General features: G+C 36.9%; 1 protein-coding gene across 8 annotated transcripts in view; it reads left to right on the top strand.

Moving 5' to 3' along the window:
• The first annotated feature begins 212 nt into the window (after window positions 1–212).
• The window catches only part of elavl2 (ELAV like neuron-specific RNA binding protein 2), a 78661-nt gene continuing 55157 nt past the window's right edge, over window positions 213–23716 (top strand). For 3 of the 8 annotated variants that reach the window (XM_015345346.2, XM_006629893.3, XM_006629892.3), the window contains exon 1: window positions 214–625. The gene's annotated coding sequence lies outside the window, so the exon portion shown is untranslated. Of the gene's footprint in view, window positions 626–2393; window positions 2558–23716 lie in introns of those variants that run through there. The other 5 variants (XM_015345347.2, XM_015345345.2, XM_015345344.2 and 2 more) reach the window with 2 other exon arrangements.

Here is a 23716-nt window from a genome sequence, read left to right as displayed (position 1 = left end):
AGCTGCTGGAAGGGACGACTCCTGGACTCATAATACAGCCAATTGCATCTACACCTCAAAACAACATGGTAGATAGAGCTATTCCTAAGCGTATACTTCCGCGTGCATGTGTGTGCACGAATGTGTATAGATTGAAAGGATGTTGCACCGTTAGTGCGGAGAGGTATAACATTGCTGTGATACGGCTCTATATATCCACCGGCAGGACCACCTTCCATTTAAAGACAACCTCCTGCTCACTTCGGGTCTCAGTTAGTGATGTTGCTTAATTTTGTGGTGAACCTGTGAAGAGAGAGGCAGAAGCCGGCTCTTTTTTTAATTCTTTGATTCCTTCTTTTGTTTCTTCAGTTGTTTCGTTTTCTTTAATCACATCATTGCTATTGTTTTCAAAGGATCCATTGTTTTTTGTTTTGTTAAATAAATATATTTTTAATTTAATCCTGATTATTTATTTTAAGTTTGCTTATTTTATACTCGCGAGGTTCATGCCAGAGTTAAGGGAATTTATCTTACAAAACCTTGCTTAGTAGATTCTTGTTTGGTTCTTGTGTTTAAGACAAAGTGCACTATTTGGCTATATATCTCCTAACACTAAGGACGTCTGTAACTTTGGTTTATAGAAACGGTAAGCATTTTTTAGTTTCCCTTTTAACATGTCACATGAAAGTATTTTAATATGATGTTGCAATAAGTGACTTCAAATTTCCAGTTGTAATGTGTGCATGTTTCAGTGACATTATCATCATCATTGTTGTTACTATAATTACTAGTAGTATTAACATAATGAGACTGAATTTATTGCCTATAGTGCAAAGTCTCTTTAGTGAGGTTAAGTTTACTGTATGTCGTCCGGACATGATGTTGTCCTATACTGGAAATGAATAATAGTACGTTTTTCATATTTTAACGTATTTTTTCTAATGCACGTAAACTATATTTTTGTTGTCAGTTTTAAGTCATGTACAGTATAACTTTACCGATTAAAACGACGGATCAGTGATTTACGAACAAGCACCACTGTGGAGGTGTTTACAATAATAGCTTTCAAATAGGTGTTACAGCACCAAGATTATGCGATGTAATACCGAACACAGTTATTGCATGATCTCTGGGAAATATGCTTACTGCCAGGCAACTTTTCCGTTCGGTTTAAAACCGCAACAGACATTACATTAAAAACAAAAATCATAGAATAAAAAGTGATGTCCAGCTTAGACTACAGACAATAGGAAACGGCAGGCTGTGGAGCAGTCCTTGGTACTCATGAATAACAGCTACCTGGATGCTGCGATTCGTTTTTTTTTTTCCTCGACATTAACGGATTTCGTACATTAGCACTACAACATATTCGAGAAACGACAATCTGCCTTTCTAATGCTAGCTTATTATGTAGTGATTGCAAAGGTAGTTAACGCTATCCATTTCTCTGTCTATACGTACGTCTGCAGTACTAGTCTTTTTCACTTAATGTGCGCCGGGAGCTGGTCTCACTAGTGTACTGTAACTCCTTGCCTTGTGAAGCTCATGAAGGGATGTACAGTACGGTAACTGCACTAACAGGTACACCTTCCGCAGGGTAATAAATCAGAGTTGCGGCACTTGTGGATATCTAATCCGAGAAATCACAGATGAAGGACATTAGGACTCAGCCTATGGGTTGGAATGGATGTATGGATACATTCACTGATAGTTATGTTTGAAAGTGAGGGATTGTTTTAACGACGAAGAAAATAGCGGCTACAGTAGATCCAGAACCGCACGGACTGTTGAATGCAAGGAACGGTACCAATACTCTTAACTAAAGTAAATGAAAGAACATTTGTGATGATCTATTAAGTTGCGTTTCTTCGGGATCCTGCACATTCTCTAGTGATTCAGAAGTGACAGCGAAGGAAAATTTATATTTTCAGTATCTTTAATAACATGATAACTATATTTAGCCAATATTTCTAATGCTGGTACATATAATTTTGTCTTGACTAATTTTACCTAAATGTGAATCTGCTGCCTTAAATCTTAACATTTTCTTATTTTAATACATGAATTAGCTTCTTAAACACAATATCTTCCTGGTAATTTCCATAATCTTTTTTTCTAATCTAAATGGTATATGGTGTTTTTTACACATTTCATTAATGAAAATAATTGTATTGCTTAGCTTTAAACCATTGGCATTAGAAGATCACAACTACCTGTGAAAACTAAAAAGCAAAGCTTTTTTTTTTAAAAAAATAATCTTCAACTGAGAAGTGGTAACACCTGAGAGAACTTAAAGAGCAAAGGTGTCCTGATTTACGATTTTACACCCACCCCCCAAAATAATAAATCGATTGGTGCGTCTAACTTCTCGCGATTTCGGTTTAATCCGCCCCGTCGGGCAGATCTCTGTGTTGATTGGCCGGGTGAGATGTCAATTCCCTTGGCTGGATGTTCCGCACTCGCCCTTTTAGCTCACGAAGCGCTGGCGGGCTCGCGCTAGCGTGGGAAGAAGAGATCAAGCTCGTGGTGTTTTATGGACCGGCTACTATAGACTTTTGCGCCGCATTTCCTACCAGAGGTACCAATACACATGTCTTTTGAACAGGCTTTTTAAATTTTCGAATAGGCTGCGGCTCAGGCCGTATGCACGGAAACGGCCCTCGGTATAGTCGTACGGCAGTTGATATTGGCTGTAATTTGATATTGATTTGAAGCTGCGGTTGTTCTTTTATTTAAAAAAAATGTGCACTTGTTACTGTTGCTTCCTAATGCATAAGTGTACTGTAGTATACTGCAATGTATACAAACGTTATCAACTAGAGCACAAAAATGTAGTTTATAGTCGCACAAGTGTGCAAGAAGCTCGTGCATGCCTTTCGATCAGAAACTAAGAATCGCAAACCGTGTTCAAATTGAATCGCGAGTGAATTTGGAAACCCCTTGTTGTAATCGTGTAAGGAAACTGCGTATTCCGTTTGCGTTCAAATGGAATTAAGGTGCTCGGCTTCGCTTTTCGTTCCAGCTGCACTCGGCACGACTTAATTGGATTAATCAGTTGCTTAATGGGAAGTTCACGTGCAGTTCCAGATCTTTGCTAAATGATCTTTTTTTTAACTCGGTGAAATCCATCTTTATTCAAATTTAAGAACAGTTCGGAAACTCGAGGTGAAAGAGAAATGGCAATTGAATTTAACATTTGGTAATGGTACTGTACTACGGTTTTCCCCGTGAGGCGGTGTAGCGAGTGGACCACTTTTTTTTCTTCCCCTCCAGAGCGCTTTTAAACGTGCGAAAAGCGGCAGCAATGCTTTCTTGTGGGTTCCACTCTGTGGCGAAGAGAAGTACTACAGTTTGCGAAGGTCTATCCAGTACTCTGTATCAGTAGTGTTGCGCCAGAATCTAAAAGATTTTAATACGGCGTTCAGTCATCTGTTGAGTTATGCTAGGCATGTTTGGTCAGGTGTAGTATTTAATGAATATTCATACTTAAATACCTTGCTTAGTCTTAAATGAATACGTGAAGTAGGGTTTAGTTAACTGTCTATTGCAATTCCTCTATTTTACGATCTATAAAGCTTGTGCATGTTGTAAACTTATTCGTCATACTGCGCTGCTAGGTAAAAAGCCATTCTTCATCATGACATAAGTGTCAAGTATATTTTCCACTCTTTGCTTTGTCTCCTAGACGGTGATCTTATTTCTAGTGTTGTTGTGAATCATTTAGGTAGACATGAAATAAAAGGTCTATTTTCAACGTGCTTTATCAAAACTTGTGTGTCCTTCAGAGAGCGAGCATGTTTTGCAAAACCATTGAACATTGAACTTTGAACTTTCAAAACAAATAAGCTGCGTATTTTTCCGTTTTCTGTGAACCACAAAAGAGGACCTTTGGTTAAGAGCAAGTGTTTGCTTAAACCTATAGAGCCTTTATAAACCAGTTAAGGAATGAAAGTTCAAGAAGGTAAATTTGTGTGTACAGTAAACTTTCGGTTTGTATTAGTTTCTGAAAGATGTATAAATGTACGTAACCCTCTAGTTTCATTCAATAAATAGACCTTGATACTTTAAAATAGAGCTATTCATGTTGTATTACATACATAGAGCCTGAAGCCTGCAAAACCTAAATACGGAGCAATACGTTGTTTCTGTTGCTGCAGATATAATGTGCACATTATACTGAGCATCGGAACACCAATAACCTGCAACCACTGAGTTATCAGGCAAAGGACAACTTTTATAGCGGGTGGGTTGGACAGACATGACAGGCAAACTCATTAAGCTGATCCACCTTTATCAGCAGGCTTGATTAATAGGTGTTGACCATGAAAACCACAGTCTAGTCTGTAGGAAGTAGCAACACAAGCTACATGTAAGTGTACAGTATGTTACACTTTGCTGCGGATGCTGTCTTGTGGGATTCAGCCCCATGCTGTTCATAGGACAAGCATGTGCCTGTTCCCTTATCTTTGAATCTGAGGTGCCACACACACACCTCATTTAATCTTGTTTTCAGTGGTGTCCTGGGTCTGGTGAGTGATAACGGTCTTGGGCACTCCACATTTCACATCTTTCAAGACGGCCATTTTACAGGAGCAGCATCATAAGCTTTGTCTTGGATAATGAAGATAACAGGTGATTGAAGAGTTCAGAATGTCTCGGGTGGTGGAGTAACACTAACTTTGTCTCCCTTGTAAAACCACACCGTACTGTCTGAAATTATCCAGTTCACTTGTGTGAATTGCTGTGACAGCCATATAACATTGTGCAATAAACTGAAATTAGTGAACTTTTCAAATGTGGGGTCAAAGTGTCTTTCCCTTCTTCCCCCCAAGTACCAATACCACTGGTAGAGCTCTGCTGCAGCTGAGTTTCAGCTAAATTGATGCAGTTTTCTTGCTGGTCCGGTAACCAGTGACTTCCCTGTACTTCATGGGTTCCAGCAGGCTTACCATTCCTTAAGTTGCTGCTACCTCCTGTTAGTTGCTATGGAGCTTTTAAAATTATACTGGGATAGGCACTGCTGGTCCTCAGGTAGAAACATGTTAATTCTAATATTGATGATTGACTCAATGAGCTCAGAACTACTGATTCTAAATGCTGAATCAGTAGTTCTGAGCTCATTGAAAGGCATCTCTAAAATCTGTAGGAATCTGATACGTGGAAACTGGAGTTGTCATTCATTGAATAACAGGAGCTGATTCTGCAGTTGGACTTTGTATGGTGTGAAAGCCCTTTAATTTTATTCTAAGGAACATGGCAATATTACTTGCTTGCTACCAAGTCTCTATAATGATTTATAGCAGTAGTAGATAAAAGAACAGTCTGTAATACCTCTTTCCTATTTTTAGTTTCATTCTTGTGGACTTCACTGCAGATTTGAATGTAGTTCAAATCCACAGAGGTAAGAGTTTATTTCCCATTTAGGTGTTAATGTCATGGAACTCGATTTATGAATTAAGATAAGTGACAGTTTTTAAGCATTGGCCCTGTTTAAAGGTGTGACATGTAAGTTTCATTGTGCAGTCACGCCTTCAGTAAACAGCTCAACAAGGTAGGTTTTATGCCAAAATATTCCAAGGAGGTGATTAATGAGCCCAAGGGTTTTATATGGATTTGCCTGCTAAATATAGCAACCGTGAAAAGCAATGTACTTTTTAAGTATTTTCCCTCTACTTCAGAATAAAGTTAAGCATGATGTTAGGATATGTACAGCTCACCTCTGCTAAATAGAATGAATAGGCAGTTTGGGATGGAATGACTTCTTAGTTTGAAGGCTGGGAAAATCATGACCTGGCAAGGCAGCTCAGCTGTTGCATATGTTGCCAGTTTATTTAATGGAGGCCTGCTGCTTCGATTCTTTCTAATGTGCTGCTGCAGGAGGTGGTCCTGAAAGGTTTGGTACATTGTACAGTAGCACTTCTGGCAAGTCTGAGTGCTAGGCTGCTCATGGGTAGTTGCAGGTGAAATCATGCCCTTTATTATTGGAAGGTACATGTAAACTTAGCGCTAGTTTCTCATTTGTATATCTGCAGCAGTGCTTTTTTTTTTAAATATAAAGGCTGCTTTAAATTGACCTTGATATCTTGGAATGCATGAGTCTTGCCTTTAACACACAACATTTTAGTAAGCTTATTTTTCCTGTACTTGACTGATCAGCCTGCATGGCTGAACTGATCTGCAGGTTTTAATTGTATGTTTTTTTTTACTGAACAGGGTTTCTTAGTCTAGCCTTTGACCTTTAACCCTAACCCTGTAATTATCAGCATGACAAGCTCTAGAACTATGAGTTCTATATTGTAGCTTTTACATCCATTGGGCTTTATAGAGCTGTACTGCCCCCGTGTTGCAGGTGTCTGTTCCAGGAATGGCTAGTGAGGACTGGCTGTGCCGGCTCTATCCCAGATTCCAAAGGAATTCATGTAACACAAATCTGTAATAGGTGTCTTCTCATTCAGTTTGTTGAATTGTCTTTCTATTAAGTACAGTATTAGGAACCCTTACCTGCTTATGGTTTTTAGCATTTCCATTACCTTATTTTAAATAAAGCCCGCAAGTTTTATGATGGCTTGTCTGTTAGTTACTGACCAAAGCCACAATGAAAGTTAAACTTTGCCTTTATTATGCACTCACTGCTTGGCAAGGTACAGTATGTGTCCTTTTTGTAAAATGGCTACACCTTTTCTCAAGCTAAAGCTGATCTAAATAATGGGATTAGACCAGTCAGACAGATTTTTATAATCCTTTATGTAACCATATGAGTCTGAGACAATTCTTTAGTCCTAACCTGGCCAAGGATATACAGTATACCATGCAGACTTCTGGAATGTTTTCTTGTTGCAATGATATGTAGCTTTCAATAGTTGGCAGTGGCTGTATTCCTGTGTCTTTATTGTTTGGCAACAATGCACCCCAGAAGACAAATTATAACAAGGTCCAAGCAACAGGCAAGAGAGATTTGATCTTACAATTCACAAACCCCCATGTAAAAAAAAGTGTAAATTATTCAGAATCCTTGCCAGTGGCATATTGAAGTGGCTTGTGCCTTAAGTTTGTAGTTGCGTTTTGGAGGTATTCTACTGAATTCACAGGAAAATGTTTGAAAATTCTACTTATGTTGTAGGAAGGTAAGGAACACTGCTTAAGATAACCATGTTTTTCCAATTAAAGATGCCTCACTGGCTTAAAAGTGTGTAGCTATCTTATGTAGATGGGAGGGGGGACAATAAAATATTAAAGATGGAGATGATGACTGTTATATGGGTTGGCAGGATTACATTTTATGGCAGAATTTTTCCCAAGAGCAGCTGTAAAGGACATTTTGTAAATATGACCATAAATCAGGATGGGGGATTGTGGCCACAATTTTGTTTATAATTAGAGGATAAAACAAGATCTGTTGTAGACTGGGTGTAGACTTGACTTTATCATATAACTTTATCAGTGAGATTTGAAACTTAAAAGGTATCAACTACCTAGACCTACAGTAGGTAATTGTGACTTGCTCATGATTTTGTTTTAAGGACTTGTGACTAAGGGAGCAGTACAAATTAATGCTGTAAAATTGTTTTGACAGTATGTGATCGTAGGTTTATGTCCATATTTCCTTCCCAGGTTTTGTTTATTTCACCCACTTTGTAAAGAAAATAAAGGTACAGTAGATGTTCAGACTGCTGGGATGGTACTTTTTAAAACAAAGTAGGTTTTCTACAGTGGTTCAGTACCATCATGGCATACTGCTTTCAGTTATACAGAGCTCAGCTAGTGCTTCAGGTGCAGTGACAAAAGGGACATTAGACCTTTTGACTGCAACATCAACTCAACTGAATCAATGCTGTTAACCAAGCAGCATTAATGGCATGTTTGTCGAATTAAGCAGTTATCAATCAGTATTTTTCCAAGTAATGGAAACTGATAAAACAAGGTCATGTTCTCTGTAAAATTAACTGAGTTACAATGTTTCTTTGGCTTAATAGATTATGTCCTTATCTTGTGTGAATTTTCCTAAATTATAAAGGAAAACCAGTCATCTAGTCAAATCCAACCTAATGCTAACACTCTTCAAACAATCATCACCTCCAGTTTCCTGAGAAATCTTTAAGTTCGTTACACTATACTGGTTTCTTGTAAGTAATATTCTTTTGATGTGCCTTTTCTTTGAACTGTGAAAAATGGCCATAGTTATTTTCCTTTAACTTGCTTTTTCTGCTGCTTTGGAAGTTGCAAGTAGCTGTTTTTTTTTCCAAACCATTGGGATTCCAGACTGACAAAATTAGAGATGTTTTTGCATATTTAGCAAAGTGAATTTCCTTCAAATAGAGAATGCTGACAGATTGTAAAGCGCACAGTGAAAGCTAAACTTTTAGGGGTGCTTTGTGGAGTGATGTGGGCAAACCTGCCAGATAAGCAATGACAAATTTTGTGAAATAGAACTTTCACTTTTACCTTTCCTCTGGTAAAATCCATCAAAACCTGTGCTTTTAGACTTCTTAGCAAGGTAAGATTATAAGACCAGTTAAACTATGTAGTACCTTTTGAAAACCTAATTGGACTGTTTTAGGTAGGTGTTGCCATTAGCTACATTCCTTCTAAAATCTTAATTTATGAGAAGTACATAATGCAAATTCCAGGTTGCAAAGCTATGCAGCTAAGAGAAGTAAGTCTGTAGTCTTGTGGTTATATTGTGTTTTTAGTTTGGCACTTGTTCTTATATCTGACTCAAAGGTGTTATTTTGTTAGCTATTATTTATAAATGCTTACATTCTGTGACTTCACAAGCTGACAAAGTGGTAACCTGGGTCACATTTCTTGTAGGCTTTTAACAGTTCTCTAATTCAGCAGTGCATTTTTTATTTAACAGTGTGTGATCATTTTTTTTCCCCATTTTGCACGGAACAAAGGCATTAACTGAAATGAAGGTTTTGTGTAGCCAGAGTAGGGCTGGGCGATATGGCCAAAAACATCACGATAAAAATTTTCATATCAGTCGAAACATTAAACAAATCTGCGGTAGAGAGTATTCAAGTCTTTTTTTTATGTCAAAATATGCATCAGTAAAATTTACAAAATGAATATCTTAATAGAAAAATTTAAATACTGCAGTGTAATAAAACGCACATAGAAGATGGCTCAGACAGACTGCAAAGTTTAAAGTGCTCTGTTTTATGTCTGATCGTAAAAAGTTGAATGACCTTTTCTGTCGATGACGTCATCGTCCTTCGAGCTGGTCGTTGGCAGCACTACATTTGCTTCAGTGTTGCTCATTTCTCCACTCTAACTTCAATCCTGTCAGCCACCACCGTGTGGGTAAACAACACATTAGCTGCCCGGTCTGCAACACGCACCCGCACTCGCACAGTATTTTGTGTGCATGGGCAAAGCATAAACATATTGAACATTTATCGAACTTTTGTTACAATTATATTGAGGAAAATTATATCGCGATCATTATTGTTATCGAATTATCGCCCAGCCCTAAGCCAGAGTATAATGGAAGTGTTGACACAAAAGGCTGCTTGCTATAAAGTTGTTTAGCAAGATTTCAGCAGATCATTTGAATCAAATGTAAAACCTATCAAAATTCAATGCAAGGTAATAAGTTATTTATATGATCTCTCAGGTAGGTTGGTGCCCAATTCATCAATTATATGATTTGGTTCATGCAAGTGTTGCTTGACCTGGTGCACAAAAAAAGGTGGAGAAAAACTAAATTTCTGCAAGCGGTTTTCCTCAAAGTTAGGCAACTTTTTACAGTTGACAAACCCGATTTTTTCCACTGGACTTCTTTCATTGGGCCTGCAGATAAGAATGTCGAACTCCATGTTCAACACGAATCCAGTGCACGAAGTTTATAGTGAGGGTAAAGTTTAAACACAGGGGAACCAGTATTCATGAACTGGGTTGTCTCAGAAATGAAAAAAATTGCTTTGCACCGTCACCGTAGAGGTCCAGCACCTATTGGTTTAACTCAGGAAGGCAAGTCTGAACTGACTTTATTAAAGAACTTGACATATCAGTCCTGTTTATTCACGTTGAGGTAGAAAAGGAAAATCAAAGTTTAAACAGTGCCATTAGGTTTGGATGAACTTTGAAATCTCTGCAGGTGTGTAGAGACATTCTGATATGCGATTTAAATGTCCCAGTGCCTTCATAGTTGTACATGTTATTTGAATTTCACCAGTTTTTCTTTTTAATTTAGCTGACAGCATTTGTCATATTTTAGATGTCAGTGTTGATTTTAACTGGGAGTCTTATTTTTCCTCTGTGTGTTGGCAGTTGAAACCCTGTATTATGCTCATAGTAGATGTTAGCACCTATTTAAAATTAAATTGAGTAGTTTATTGCTTTTGATGACCTTTGTTTTCATCCAAGTTCCTAAATTTCAAAATGTGAGTTACATTTGTTGTATTTCATGTGACCTGACAATATATGCCTAAAGTGCAGAAGTCAGCCTTGCTTAGTGCTTTTCAGATCAATTTGAAGTTCAGTAAACCATAAATATTTCTATGTCATTGATAATTATCTGCCTCATGGGCTTGAATTTTTTTAGGAAGTTTAGTTTGCCTATTTGGCCCCATTATAGCTCCCTTCTGTGTCCATGGGGAAAACAAGGGCTTAATCCAGCATAGCTTGTTCAGTTGACCAGTAAGTATTTTAAAGCTAATTTGACTTCTGAAGGATGTTTTGCTGTCCTGTTTTTTTATAACTGCAGTGCATAGTATCTGACATCTAAAGGGTTCTTCTCTGTTCCTATTATAATTTCTTGAACATGGCTAAAGACTGTATAAAAAGTTCTGATTTCATTATCTGTCCTTTATCACTGGGAAGAGCATTTAAGCTTGATTTTCCTTTCAGAAATCATCAACCTAAAGTTCGGTAGCCACAAATGAATGTTTGTTAGTGTCATAAATGCAAGCAAGACATGCTTTTTTTAATGGCACATTTGAGATTACATGGGCATCTATGGTCCATCACACTGGTTCAACTTTAGTTTTTACAATAAAGTTTACATTACATTGTTGGTTCTTATTGAACACTTAAGCAGCAGAACTGCTATACTGCCAACCTACCTCAATAAGTCAAGGATTTTTACTAATACAGGGAGTTTGTACAAAGCACTGATGCACAATGAAAACTTAAGTCTGTTTTAGGCTGCATCAGTATCTCATTGGGCATGTGGTTTTATGGTTTAAGTTGTTAGCAGATCAGTTTAATCTTTGGGATAAGAGTTTAAAATACTGAACTCAGTGTGGGAATGTTAATTTCTTGGGGCGGGTTTATTCAGTTTTGTCTTTTGGTGAAAACTATTCTACATTGGTTCTTCACTTTAACAGTATGATAGATCTGTTGAACCCTGGAAAGAACCCTTTTTCCTGATCATAAAAAGCAGGTGTGCTCTGGAGAGGTAGAATCCAGCAGTTCTGGTCATCCTTGCACATTTTCTGAATGTGTAGAATACCATTTTGTGATCACTGGAGCAGGTGGTTAAGCAGATAATGGTTTGAAATAAAATAACCAACAGTCTAGCTCAGACTTTGATCTTAATTGAGCCAATTCAAATCAAAGCCCATGTTTAAAGTCTTAATTTGTTTTAAGGGTGGTCTTAAAACCTGACAATTTGTCTCTTCAAGAAAAAAGGCTTGGCCATCTTGGATGTAGCTATGTGCATGTCCATAGGCCTGGGGTGGGGACTCTATAGTTAGCAAACAGCGGTTTGATGTGTGCTATTAAGTCCACTGGTAAATGCAGATACAGTATGTAAGGCTGACTTGTGAATTAATCTAGCTAGGAAGAGAAGGAGAATTTATATCCGGTAGGCAAGAAGGATGTGGCAGACAATGGGACTGTTTTAGTTTGGACTTTTCCCAATTCCAGTTTACATTAAGATGACAACTGATATTTAATACATGGAGTAAAATGACCAAATTGTGAGTTTTAACATGGTCTCTGATCCCTTCTTAACACAAAGTACTTGAACTCCATCTGAACAGTGGCCTTGTAGCCAGTAATTCAGGGCGATTTCTTGCATTTATTGCTTTTTCCGTTTTGTATTTTCTTTTGGATCCTACATTAACTGGCAGAATAGGTTGTTTTGCTGTGCCTGGGAAAATTTTGAACAACTGCGATATACGGATTTTGCTTTGCTGATCTTTTGCTGTAAGAAGTAAACTTGAACACATGCAGTGCTGCTGTAAAAGCGTGTCAAAATGATGCAATTTATAAGTATTTTAACTCTTCTCCAACCCTGTCCCTTGTTTAAAATGTCGTGGAATACTTTTAAATGTTTTAAATCAAATCTAGCGCTCTGTTTTCTAACCACTTTATCCAATACAGTGTTATGGGGAAAGCTGGAGCCTGTCCACTTAAGCAATGGACTCGGGGCAGGACGCAACCTGGATGGGACACCAGTCCATTGCATACACAATTATAATTGCTTACACTTATAGCACTTTTCTGGACACTCCACTCAAAGCGCTTTAAAGGAAATGGGAACTCCCTTCCACCACCACCAATGTGCAGCCCTACCTGGATGATGCGACGACAGATATTATGCACCAGAATGCTCACCACACATCAGTTATCAGTGGGGAGGAGAACAGAGTAAAGAAGCCAATTTATAGATGGGGATTATTAGGAGGCCATGATTGGTAAGGGCCAATGAGAAATTTGGCTAGGATGCCGGGGTTACACCCTTACTCTTTTTGAGAAACGCCTGGGATTTGTACTGACCACAGAGTCAGGACCTTAGTTTTACATCTCATCCGAAGGACGGCACCTGTTTACAGTATAGTGTCCCCATCACTATTCTGTGACATTAGGACCCAAACAGACCACAGGGTGAGTGCACCCTTCTAACCTACTAACACCTCTTCCAGCAGCAACCTTGGTTTTTCCTCAGTAGGTCTCTCATCCAGGTACTGACCAGGCTCACACCTGCTTAGCTTCAGTGGGTTGCCAGTTGGGAGTTGCAGGGTGATATGGCTACAGACATGCACCTATTCAAAACCAGGGCAATTTTTTCTGGAAGCCAAAAGCCAAGCAACCTACTGGTATCTCTTTGGACTGTGAGAGGGAACAGAAGCTGGTTTAGAACTTTCATTTATATAGTGCAATATAGAAGATCTCTTTAGAAAGCATCTTATATTAGCTAATTGTGGCAGTCTTTCCATACCTTATTATGGATGCAATTGCTGATTAGTGTGAGAGGAAATCCCCATTATCTTAATTCCCATTTTACAATATGTAATTAAACTCTGTACACATTCCCCAAAGAAACTACAACACTGGATTAAATTCTGTTATTGTTGGTTTGCTATTAAGCATGAATCTCCCTGATGTATGTTAAATGAAATTTATAAGTACAACTCCAACTGTTTGTCACAGAAAGGCATTTTATCTCTGGAAGTAAGCAAGATACCATGTTTAAGCATAAACATCTCCCTGAAGTATCTTAAATGAAATGTACTAATAAACTCCAGCCATGTTCCTCAAAGAATCTTCAATGTTAGTTATTACACTTTTCAGCAGGTGTTTTCTGAGCATGTGCCGTTTACTTCACACTTGAAAAGGCCAAGTACAGTAGGGCACTAACATTAAAAAACAGTGTAAACAAGTCAAAATTTTTTAGGCAGACGTTTTGAAGTGCTGACATCCTGATAAGAGGGACTTGAATCCCTCGTTAGCAGCATTTACAATGAAACATTTCTATGCAAGATTCATTTGCAAAAATCCTGTATTGGATTTAAGGAATCCATCAGTGCATAACCTGCTAGTTTGGGACATTGGTTTTAAATCTGTTATTTTATAAGGATTGTCAGTAGTTTGCCAGTTCATTCACATGTGAGTAAAAAGACTAACGTGCTGTTCTTTTTTTTTTAAGCTGATGTGCAGTGATAATTGACTATTGCAGGTGTAATGATGGGAAGTATAAGTTTAGTGCCTGCTTAGGCTGAAGCTAATAAATTGGTTGACCTCTGTAAATATTCATTCAGAAATACATGATTTTAATTTATATACTGTATGTGAACCCAGTGAAGGATGAATGCCCCGCTTGAGTAATGAGGATCACCTGCTTGCCTTTGGTAAAATTGAAGGCTGTGAATAAGTTTGCCCAAGGATTAATACTTTATCGATTAGAAACGTGATTGAGAGAAATTAAGCGACTTGTTGTGTGGGACAGGCCTGAAGTCAGAGGTAATTGCACTGTCCCCCGATTACCACATCTGTCTGGTCCATGTGCATTATTTTCTGACTGCTATGGAATTTTCCAATGAAAATTAGCTTGATAATGATCAGGATGATCATAGTCTTATAACATCTGTGTAACCAATTGCCAGTGGCCTCAGTGTCTAACTGGCAGAAGAATGCAGCAGACCTAGCTGGCAAAAGCAATCGTGTCCCTGGTCATTAACAATTCTGGCAGCATCAAGACAGATCTGTGTTTTGATGCCAGCATTGTTCATGATCAGGGAGGTGACTGTATCCGTTCTGATTTTTAAAATTCCTTGACTCGACACTGGAATAGCATCTTTTTAAGCTGATCTTTCCCCTTATAACTGTCATCAAGGATATTGCTTTTATTACCCCTAGAGCAAACCACGCTGTGGACTCTTGCCTGTTGTCCCATTTGTATGCATATTGAATGGTAGTTTTCACCATGGCAATATAGGTTAGCTATCCTTCTAAGCATCCTGTATTAAAGAATGCAATGACAAGGTCCAACAGCAGTGTACAATGTAGTTGAGCACTTCAGTTAGCAATAGGCTATTGTGGTCTAAAGTAGGTTATATTGTTTTGTTATAATATTGATTTATGAAATCTAAAAGGGCCTGAATTTATAAGTTCAAAAGGATAGTGGGGGAAAAAACAGGTCTCCATGTAAAACGGCAAATTCCTTGTGTTGGTTCAAAAGAGCTACGGTATGTTAGATTTAAGTTATGACTACCATATTTCAGCATTAGATGCAACATTTTTGCTTTTTCATTAGTACTCAATTAGATGTTAAAACTGTACAAGAAGTGTTAACTTTTTTTAGGATTATGCATCTGTACAAAGTGGAAGCCTGGTTGCCTTGCATAGGTGTCATCCTGTCCATTTCCCTCATTCTTACTGTGCGCAGCAACATCCTGTTGGCAGTCCTAAAAATCTGAAGGATGGCTTTGCCGCAAACTAAAATGATGTCCTCGATGCCAGTTATTGACAGCTGTGACTGCAGGGCTGTCTTGAATGGATGTGGTTTATGGTTTTAAATTGCCGCCTTACTGAGACTGTGCAAGATGGCATGCATTGAGTTAAGACAAGAACTTCAATCCCAGAAGACCCATTGCTATTCTGGTCCTTAGGCAGTAAGGATCATCTTGCACTCCAGGCAGAGGTTGTACAGAAGCAGTTTTTATTAGTGTCTGTATGGCACATTTGAAAGTGATTATTGAATTTTAAATGGCAGAGAAGTATTTCCCCCATGCTGTCTGTGCTGTAGCATATTAGTAGGGTCTCATCTTAAGATTCTGTGATGGATGCCTGTCTTTTAAAATGGTCATCACAGGTGACATTTTTGCCATTAGCAGAATATAAAATTTAGCACTAACTCCTAACTTTGAAGGTGTTGGGGTAGAACCTGTGACTTCATATTTTTTTGTACCCTGCTGTCTTCTCAATTTGTGATACCCAATGCTTTATTTAGACCTAATTCTGAAATCTCTCCCATTATTCTGAAGGTCTGTGGCATAAGATATTTTGAAATGATAATGCTTTGGTTTCACAGATGTAGTTAGTACCAATTTAAATACCTTCCAAAGGCAGGTGTTGAAACATGCTGAGCGTGATTGTGTATGGATGTTCTGAATCTAGGTTAACTTGTCATAGCTGCTAGTTTTTGGAAATCCGTTACATAAGGGTCTGCAGTGTGCAGAGTATTTCATAGCATAGAAACCTTAAGTTCACATTTTTTATATTGACAAACGTTTCTTGTCACATCCTATTAGCATTATATTTAGTTTTGAAACAAGTGCCAGATTAATTTTCTCTACCTTTATTACAGTAAGTAATCTGAGCAAATCATAATTTTTGTGTGGCTGAATATGTGAATAGGTCACTATTGGGGGGGGTTATGAGGGCAAATGTGCAGGAAGCATAGTAAATTTTAGTTTTGGTTGCAAAACCATATGCACCAGTCAGTGATTTCTGCCTTGCCTTTGGGGGAAACTTTCCCTTGAAGCAGTAGCAAGAATGCCATACACTTAAGTTGTTTAGGGTCATTGTCTGCAGGTTTTCATTCCACTTGTAATCAAAGTGACTTTGTTGAAACAATTTAATTTGGAGAAAGTAGTCTGCTTTTCTGATCTTTGCTTGTTGGCTACCAGTAAATCCTGTCGAACTTGGACTCGAGGACAAGTGTTGCAGGCCCCAGTTCTAAACAAAAGCAGTTATCTCGCACTGAAATAGAATGATGACTATTCAGGTAATTTAAAACAAGTAGCTTCTATGTGAGCTGAGCTTTTAAGTTGAGAGATTTAGGGCAACTCAAGTTTGAAGAGCTAATTGACTTAATAGACTTACATTGATTTTTGTTTCAGCTATTTGAGCAAGTTTCTTGTCTCTTATTTACCATATGACAAGACTGTAATAGATTTACATCAATAAATGGCTGCAAAGCTATTCCATCATCCCTTCCTACTGAGTTTGGCAATAACCTTATTAAAATGTCAGTGTGCTAGTTTCTCTGAGATGGGACTAATGAAGGGCTAAAGCCTGTGGATGAAAACTAGACCGATCAAGGAAATTTCCTTAATCTTTAACTTGCTTTAAGCATCTAAATGGACGCGTTTGCTGGTTTTTCTATTTGGATGATGCCATTGTATGAAAACATTTAGTTTTTGCACCAATATATGAAGTATGGTTTCTCTTATTCTGCATGTGATTACTTGCTTTACATATATACAGTAGCTAATATAGCATTAAGTGCTTATAGGTAAGGTATACATGACTCAGAATAGGGTAGCCTGGAAAATATACTGTATCTGAAAATGGGAAAGAAACTGGCAATCCTGTTTTATACTGCATATTTGTAATAGTTACATACTGTATTAAATTACCCATGTATTTCATGACCTATTGTTGATAACTTAGACAATGGACCCTTATAGCTTGCTAGGAGGACTCGAATTCAAATTATACATTTCTGAATAAGTATTAAAAAAAATCATTTATAGATGTAGAAGCATCTTGCCTGCATTGATTATGATCTATGAAAATACTTTTTTAAATCACTCACTTAAGTAAACTAGCTAAACTAAGTCCTGTTTTTTTTAATTTACTAAAATGTAAGATGACAATCATCACCAATTCCTGACAAGTGGATAAGACTCCCATTGTGAAACAATTACAATTCGTCAGGTATTGCAAGCTTCAGGTACTTGTAAAAATTGTGATTATGCAGAACGGTTACATATTTTGAACTCTAAACATTTGTGTAGTGTTAAGTTAGTGACCAGTACAGAATATCAAAGACCTGTTAGTCCTGTGTAAAAGCCTGTAACCTCTAAATCCAATTAACAGAAGTTTAACTTCTGGGAGACAGACCACTTTCTCTGATTTAGACTTTTCTCAGTCCTGGTGGTGCTTTGTTTGGTTTTGACCACTAGGGAGTTGACTGACTGGGTTTAACCTTGGAATCTCTATGCTTTATCCCTTTATTCAAGGAGGAACGATTATGTGCATGTACAGTGTTTGTGTACTAGATTAAAAAGGTAAGATACCAGCTGTGAACTTGGTTTCAAGTTTAATTCTTGAAGGTGTTGCATGCTGGTGTTGGAAGAAGCGGTTTAAATGTATTGAATCCCTATTTTACATTCTACAGGAATCAAAATGTGGTATCCATTGGCTGATCATACTAGTTAGTGATTAGAATTTAATTTTCTTATGAAAAGGGCTATTAAAATAGAATTTCAAAAGCTATAGTGGAGATCAGTGGAGGAGAGTAATAGCTTTTGATCTTTTGTGGACTGGTGGGAAGTATCAAAAAATCAGTTTGATCTCAAGATTCTGCTTTTGTTTCTTGTGACTTGTGAATAAAATTGGTAAAGAATTTTCAAGATGTTAACAGCACTCATGTTTTAATAGCTGAGATGTGATTCTGTAACATGGTATAGTTGAAGCATTTTGTTTTCTAATTCTGAGCTAGTGGCATCAGAAGACTTTAAAATTACTTAAATGACAGATCAACTATTTTGCTATCTGCAGTTAATCGTTATTGCCTTGTATAGCAGTCTTAGATGCATAGTGCCAGTTGATTGCCATGTCTGGAATTATAAATAGTATGTTTTTCTTCATCTTGTTTGTTAGTTGAAGGCTTTCTTAATTCTTCCTTGAACACCAATTTGCAGCTATACATTTTGCAGCAATTTCAATATTCAATTTCTTCATGACTTTTATATGGGCATTGCATGCTGTGGTGAGAATTGTATCCCAGTAGCTTAACCAACAGGCAGAAAATGGATTCCCTTTTTTTAAGGGAAACAGTAGATATATGGGTTTAACGGATGATAAAAAGCTGATGACCTTTAACCAGAATGTTTGAAATAGCTGTGCATGTGCTTCAGGGGAAATGCTGTACAGAAATGCCAGCAGAAGGAGAAGGCTGCTGGCTGTAGATACCCGAATCATTTCCAAGGCAAGAAATTCACTGAAGTTTGCCAAGTTCCTTTTTCAAGTGTTTATCTGCTCTGATAAAATGTTAGTGCCTTCTAGCAGTGTTGGAAGTGGTGTGTGACATAATTAGGTTTGTGGAAAGTTAAAGAATACAATTTTGAATTAAAATTAGTAGACAGTGTACTGTATTTAGCTTTATTTCAGACTGAGATCAGAAGCATCCATCAGATTTATTGAAAAATGGTTCTGGAGAGCTGCAGTCTCTTGGAATTTAGTTGACAGGCTCACTTTATGGAGTAGTTTCTGTACATCTTGTAACTTGGTCTGCAGATCTCGGTGAATTGTGGTAATTTTTAGATTTTTGAGCAGTACTCGTAGGATGTTTTAGACAAACTGACAAATAGTAATGATAGAATGTAACTTGTACAAATTTATTGTATAAGGTGGTCTAAGCCCTGAATGCTTCACATTTTGTTAACCTTTGGAATATAGAATGTAGGCTGCACAGCATTACAAGATTAAGGCTGTTTTAGTTCATTCTCTAGTCCTGTGGTATTTCATTATTGGTTTGGATTTTAATGGATATTTAACCACTTCAAGGCATGATTTTGTTACTACTTTGCCATTAGTCCAGACTTGACATTTGCTCCCATCAACTTGCAGCACAATTGTACCGCCAGATTCTTGAACTTGGCTTCTTTGCTCAGTAGTGCACGCTGCCCAAAGCATATTAAGTTTAAAATTAAGCCCTTCCATCAAGTTTCACAAATGATGCATTTCTTCAAAGTACCTCAGTCTCAACATGTTTTACAGTGATTTCTAGTAGTCTGCAGGTCTTACTTTGTGTATTCTGTTTTGTCCGCGAGCCGAACAATTGTTTCCTTAAGTGTTTGACAGTGTTAGGTACACAATTGCAAATCTCCATTTTGGAATTAGATTTTATCCCTTTTGAAAAAGGGAACAAATGAAGCTGTACTGATTTTGTTTAGTCTAATGTCATAAATTACATGGTAATATACTTTTATCCAGTAGTCATTAAAAGGGTGAAATGTTTTGGGGAAACATTAGATGGAAACGTTTTTTAAAAACCTGCTAGTATTTGAATTGTATTTTTTTTGCTGTGGGTCTTAATTTTGTAGAAACCTTAAAAATTGAGAACATTAATATTACATACTTTCTAAATGCTTATTTTATAGTGCTGAAAGTAATGCTAATCAGCAATAAATGTTTGAAAATTGGTGAACTGATTAAACTTTATGGGGTAATTCAGATGCAAGTGTTCCTTTTAGTATCCTTATACTGAACTGTATTGGATTGTAGACTAAGAAATTTGCCTATCTAAACAGATTTGGTTTTGCACTAGAAAGCAGAAAAAACGTGCAACTGGAGAGTTTTTTCCCCCATCTTTATCTTCTATCTGGCAAGCCCCTGAGTGTTCAGCATAGGTTTGAGGTCTCCGGTATTTGTAAAATCCTCTGAGGTTTGTCAGGTGCAGGTTTTGTTGATAATGCAGTTGAAATTTAAGTTTAAAAAATAGCTTACTCTAGTTATGTGAATGGTCCCACTCTGCTGCAAGGAATAAAACATTATGGTAAACTCCCCTGATGTGTATATTAACTGTTGCAGGATTGGATTTTAAACTATCAAATTACCCGTTTTCTTATTCAAAACGGGTAATACTACGATTGTTCTTTAGAACTTTTTCATTAAGACAAACTAAAAGTATTTTATACTTTAAGAGCTGAGGCTTCCTAAACCTGTACAAGGAAGGTTACTACTCCCTGTCAAATTCATATTAATTGTCCAAGTGTCAAGTCTACATTATACTGTAGATGTGTTTTGCAGATGCAGTATGGTTTGATGTATATTATGGAAAATGTACAGTGACTGTTAACATTTAATGGAGGTTAATTTAAATTAAGTTGACTCCCTATATGAAAGGTTGGGTTTTCATGTCTGTTGAAAGATCTGAAGATAATTATGGAGGTTAAAATTGAATGTTTTTCAAAGTTCTGCTTTGTATCAATCATTTAGTGGAAGTTGTTTTCAGTGTACTGTTCTTAATTAACTGTTGTTGCGACCCTGAAACTACTGTACATTTTCGTGTAACTGCAAAGTGCTTTTGAATGTTAAGTGATTTAACAGGGAAATTAGGTGTGAACACAGTGCATTCCTCCACAGGAGGGCAGAGTAGTTCACCAACCTTACTGTATTTGAGGGGTTTCATAGAATCCATTCAGTATATTTTCAAAAGTTTGTAACATTTACATGTTCTACATTGAAACAGAATTAATAATCCTGTAATAACTATTAAAGAAGCATGTGGTTGGTGCAGTTTAGCATCCTTTAATGGTACTTAAGAGGTTCTTGAAAATAAAGGGGTATTTTTCATTCAGTCTAGTAGTCAAATTTAACTGAAAATAACCTTAACACAGGAGATCCAGTTTAGAATCTTCCTTTTAAAAGAAAAGGTTGATGAGGCCTTGACATTACTTGCTTGTTTGGATGTTTAGTAGCTAAATATCTATTTTCTTGAATGACTCCAGAATCTGGGCAATCTACTATATAGTACTTGATGGGAGATATATTCCAGAAACCTGAAGCTTTGTGTAAAATTTGAACCATAAATAAATTCCCCATTTTTTTAAGATTTGAGTAGAAGTAGAGGTGGAACACGTTGTAGATTTGCATAAGAGGTTTTAAAATGCTAAACATTCTATGGCACAACATAAATTAAAACATTCTATAAAGCAAAACATAGGGTACATAAAATGCAATAAATACCAATTCTCCAGCCTTTTTTAAAATGACTCAACCAAGTCCTCATCTTTATTTTTCTTATGAAAATATACATTCAGGCCATCTTACCCTTTGGATAGGTAGAAGCTAATTGGGTGGTCACAGATTTCTTAAAACGCCATGGTGCAATAGCTTGGAAAGGTAATTTGTCCTACCCTTTGGGGGAAGAAGTGGTTCTGGATTTTAAAAGCATTTTCTACTAGTAACCTCTAATTTTTTCACTTTCTGAAAGTCCCCTGGATTGACTATCGGTGCCCGTAGTATTTATTCCTACCTGATGTTTTTTTTTTTCCCTCCATTTATAGTCATCAATGGAAACCACTACACCTGGGCATTTTGTTGGGTCTTATTCCTCACTTGGAGAATATTTTTCTTTACACAAACTTTAGACGTTAAACTGACTTAAGTGATAGATTCTTTGTTGCACATGCACAGAGACCAGGGTGAATTATTTTTTTTACCGTGAAATCAGAATAATGCATTATGCTTTATTTTACCAACCACTTTCTGGAATTTTCTTGCATTTTTTTTAAAACATGCTAGTATGCGTATTGTATCAGTGGCAGACCGCTTATGATAGCTTTATATATGTCTTTTAGTGTTGCAAGGGGCAACAGACTAATCAGCTGTTTCCAGTGTATAGTGTGGATTGTGATTCATGGTTTTGCAATTGGTCTGTTTCTTTCTCTAACTCTGCCATCACAGCTAATAAGATAACTGTTCTGTAGTAAGGCATCTGCCCCTTAGCACTTACAACCACTTTTAAAGTGTACTGTTCAGTACTTTAATAAACTACTGTTGTAGAGTAAGTACACCATACATTGTAAAGCATTAGTTCTACTAACTAACCCTAGCCTGCTTTTCAGCTACGATTCAATCACTGCAAACAGTGTAAATTATTGCAGGCCGTGCACTTAAGGCAATGAGAATAGAGGCCACACAACTTAATGTTTCTTTATTAGCCCTATACAATTTCTTGCATTAGGAATTAGTCTTGGACATGTACAAGTTGGGGATTACCTGCAGATATTAAGTTGTACAGTACATCCGGATCAGTTAAGATCATAATCTGAGTAACAAACTGTCAGGTCCTCTGAGTTAGTTTCTTAAACATTTCCAAATTCAAACTTCCAGAGTGAGGTCATTCTAATATTGATACCCCCTTATGTGAAACCTAGAGGATATTAGTTTTCTATTTTAAGGTTTATCTGATTTGTGTACATGCAACTAATGATGCATTTACATTTGAGAATATAGTACAAGATTTTAATAATTCATGGCCTTATTGTGGAGTCTAAAATTGCACACATAAATCGGCAAATGTATTTTTTGTGTGGTGGCTGACAAAAAGGTTTTATGTATATTTTTAGCATTGGGCTGGATAAAGTTACATAAGGATACTTGGTTACTGTGACCAGTTTAGGCTAGTTCATAAAACGCTTGCCTGTATCTTTTGAATTTTTTATTCTGTGCTGACAAGATTAATTCTGTTTTTAAGATGTCTTTCTTTGCTACAGGAAAATACTGCTTATACCAGAGTTTGAAGGTCACAGTGGTAGCCCGATCTAAGAAATAGGTACTTGATAACTCCTCTAAAATTCTTCAACGGGATATGTACTCTGGCTGACGGAAGTAACTATTTTGTAAGTTAGTCATTTTTCTGTAAAGTCATTTGTATTTAGTACTTTTATATCAAGAACCTTCCTTTTAAAAATATTAAAGTAACAGGCAAATCTATTAAATTCAGTTTATGGATTTGGCAACTTGTAACGGGTTTCTGTTTGTAGGATTTAGAGTATTATCTGATATACTCTTGTAATTGAACTCTGAAGGGGTATTATCAGAAGGTGGGAAAACCTGAAGAACTGAAAATGTTTAAGGTACAGCAAAACCTGGTTTATGATGAGACAGGGTTTGTAATCTGGGTTCTTTGCTTAAGTGTGATTAGAATTAACATGACATTCTGTAAAACTTAATGCCAGAAGTTTAATTGAGCTTTTTAATTGCTGAGGCTAGAAAATGGCTTGAATGCTACAGTAGTAAGTAATTTTAATTGAGGCACTGATTTTTTTTAATGAACCATCCCACAAGTAGCAAATCTTGAAACTGATATAGGAGGTTGAAGTACATCAGCAGTTACACCTGCCATTTTCAAAAGATTTAATATTAAATCCATCTGTCAAACACTGCTAGGGAAAACTTGACAATTCTTCAGAAACATTACAAAACAGTCTAACTGAACCTAAATATAGAAAGAAATACACCTTCAATTCAACCTTTTTGTGTTGTCATT

This window comes from Lepisosteus oculatus, chromosome 1 (genome assembly GCF_040954835.1).
Source record: "Lepisosteus oculatus isolate fLepOcu1 chromosome 1, fLepOcu1.hap2, whole genome shotgun sequence".
NCBI lineage: Eukaryota > Metazoa > Chordata > Actinopteri > Semionotiformes > Lepisosteidae > Lepisosteus > Lepisosteus oculatus.
This window is presented reverse-complemented; position numbering and strand designations above follow the sequence as displayed.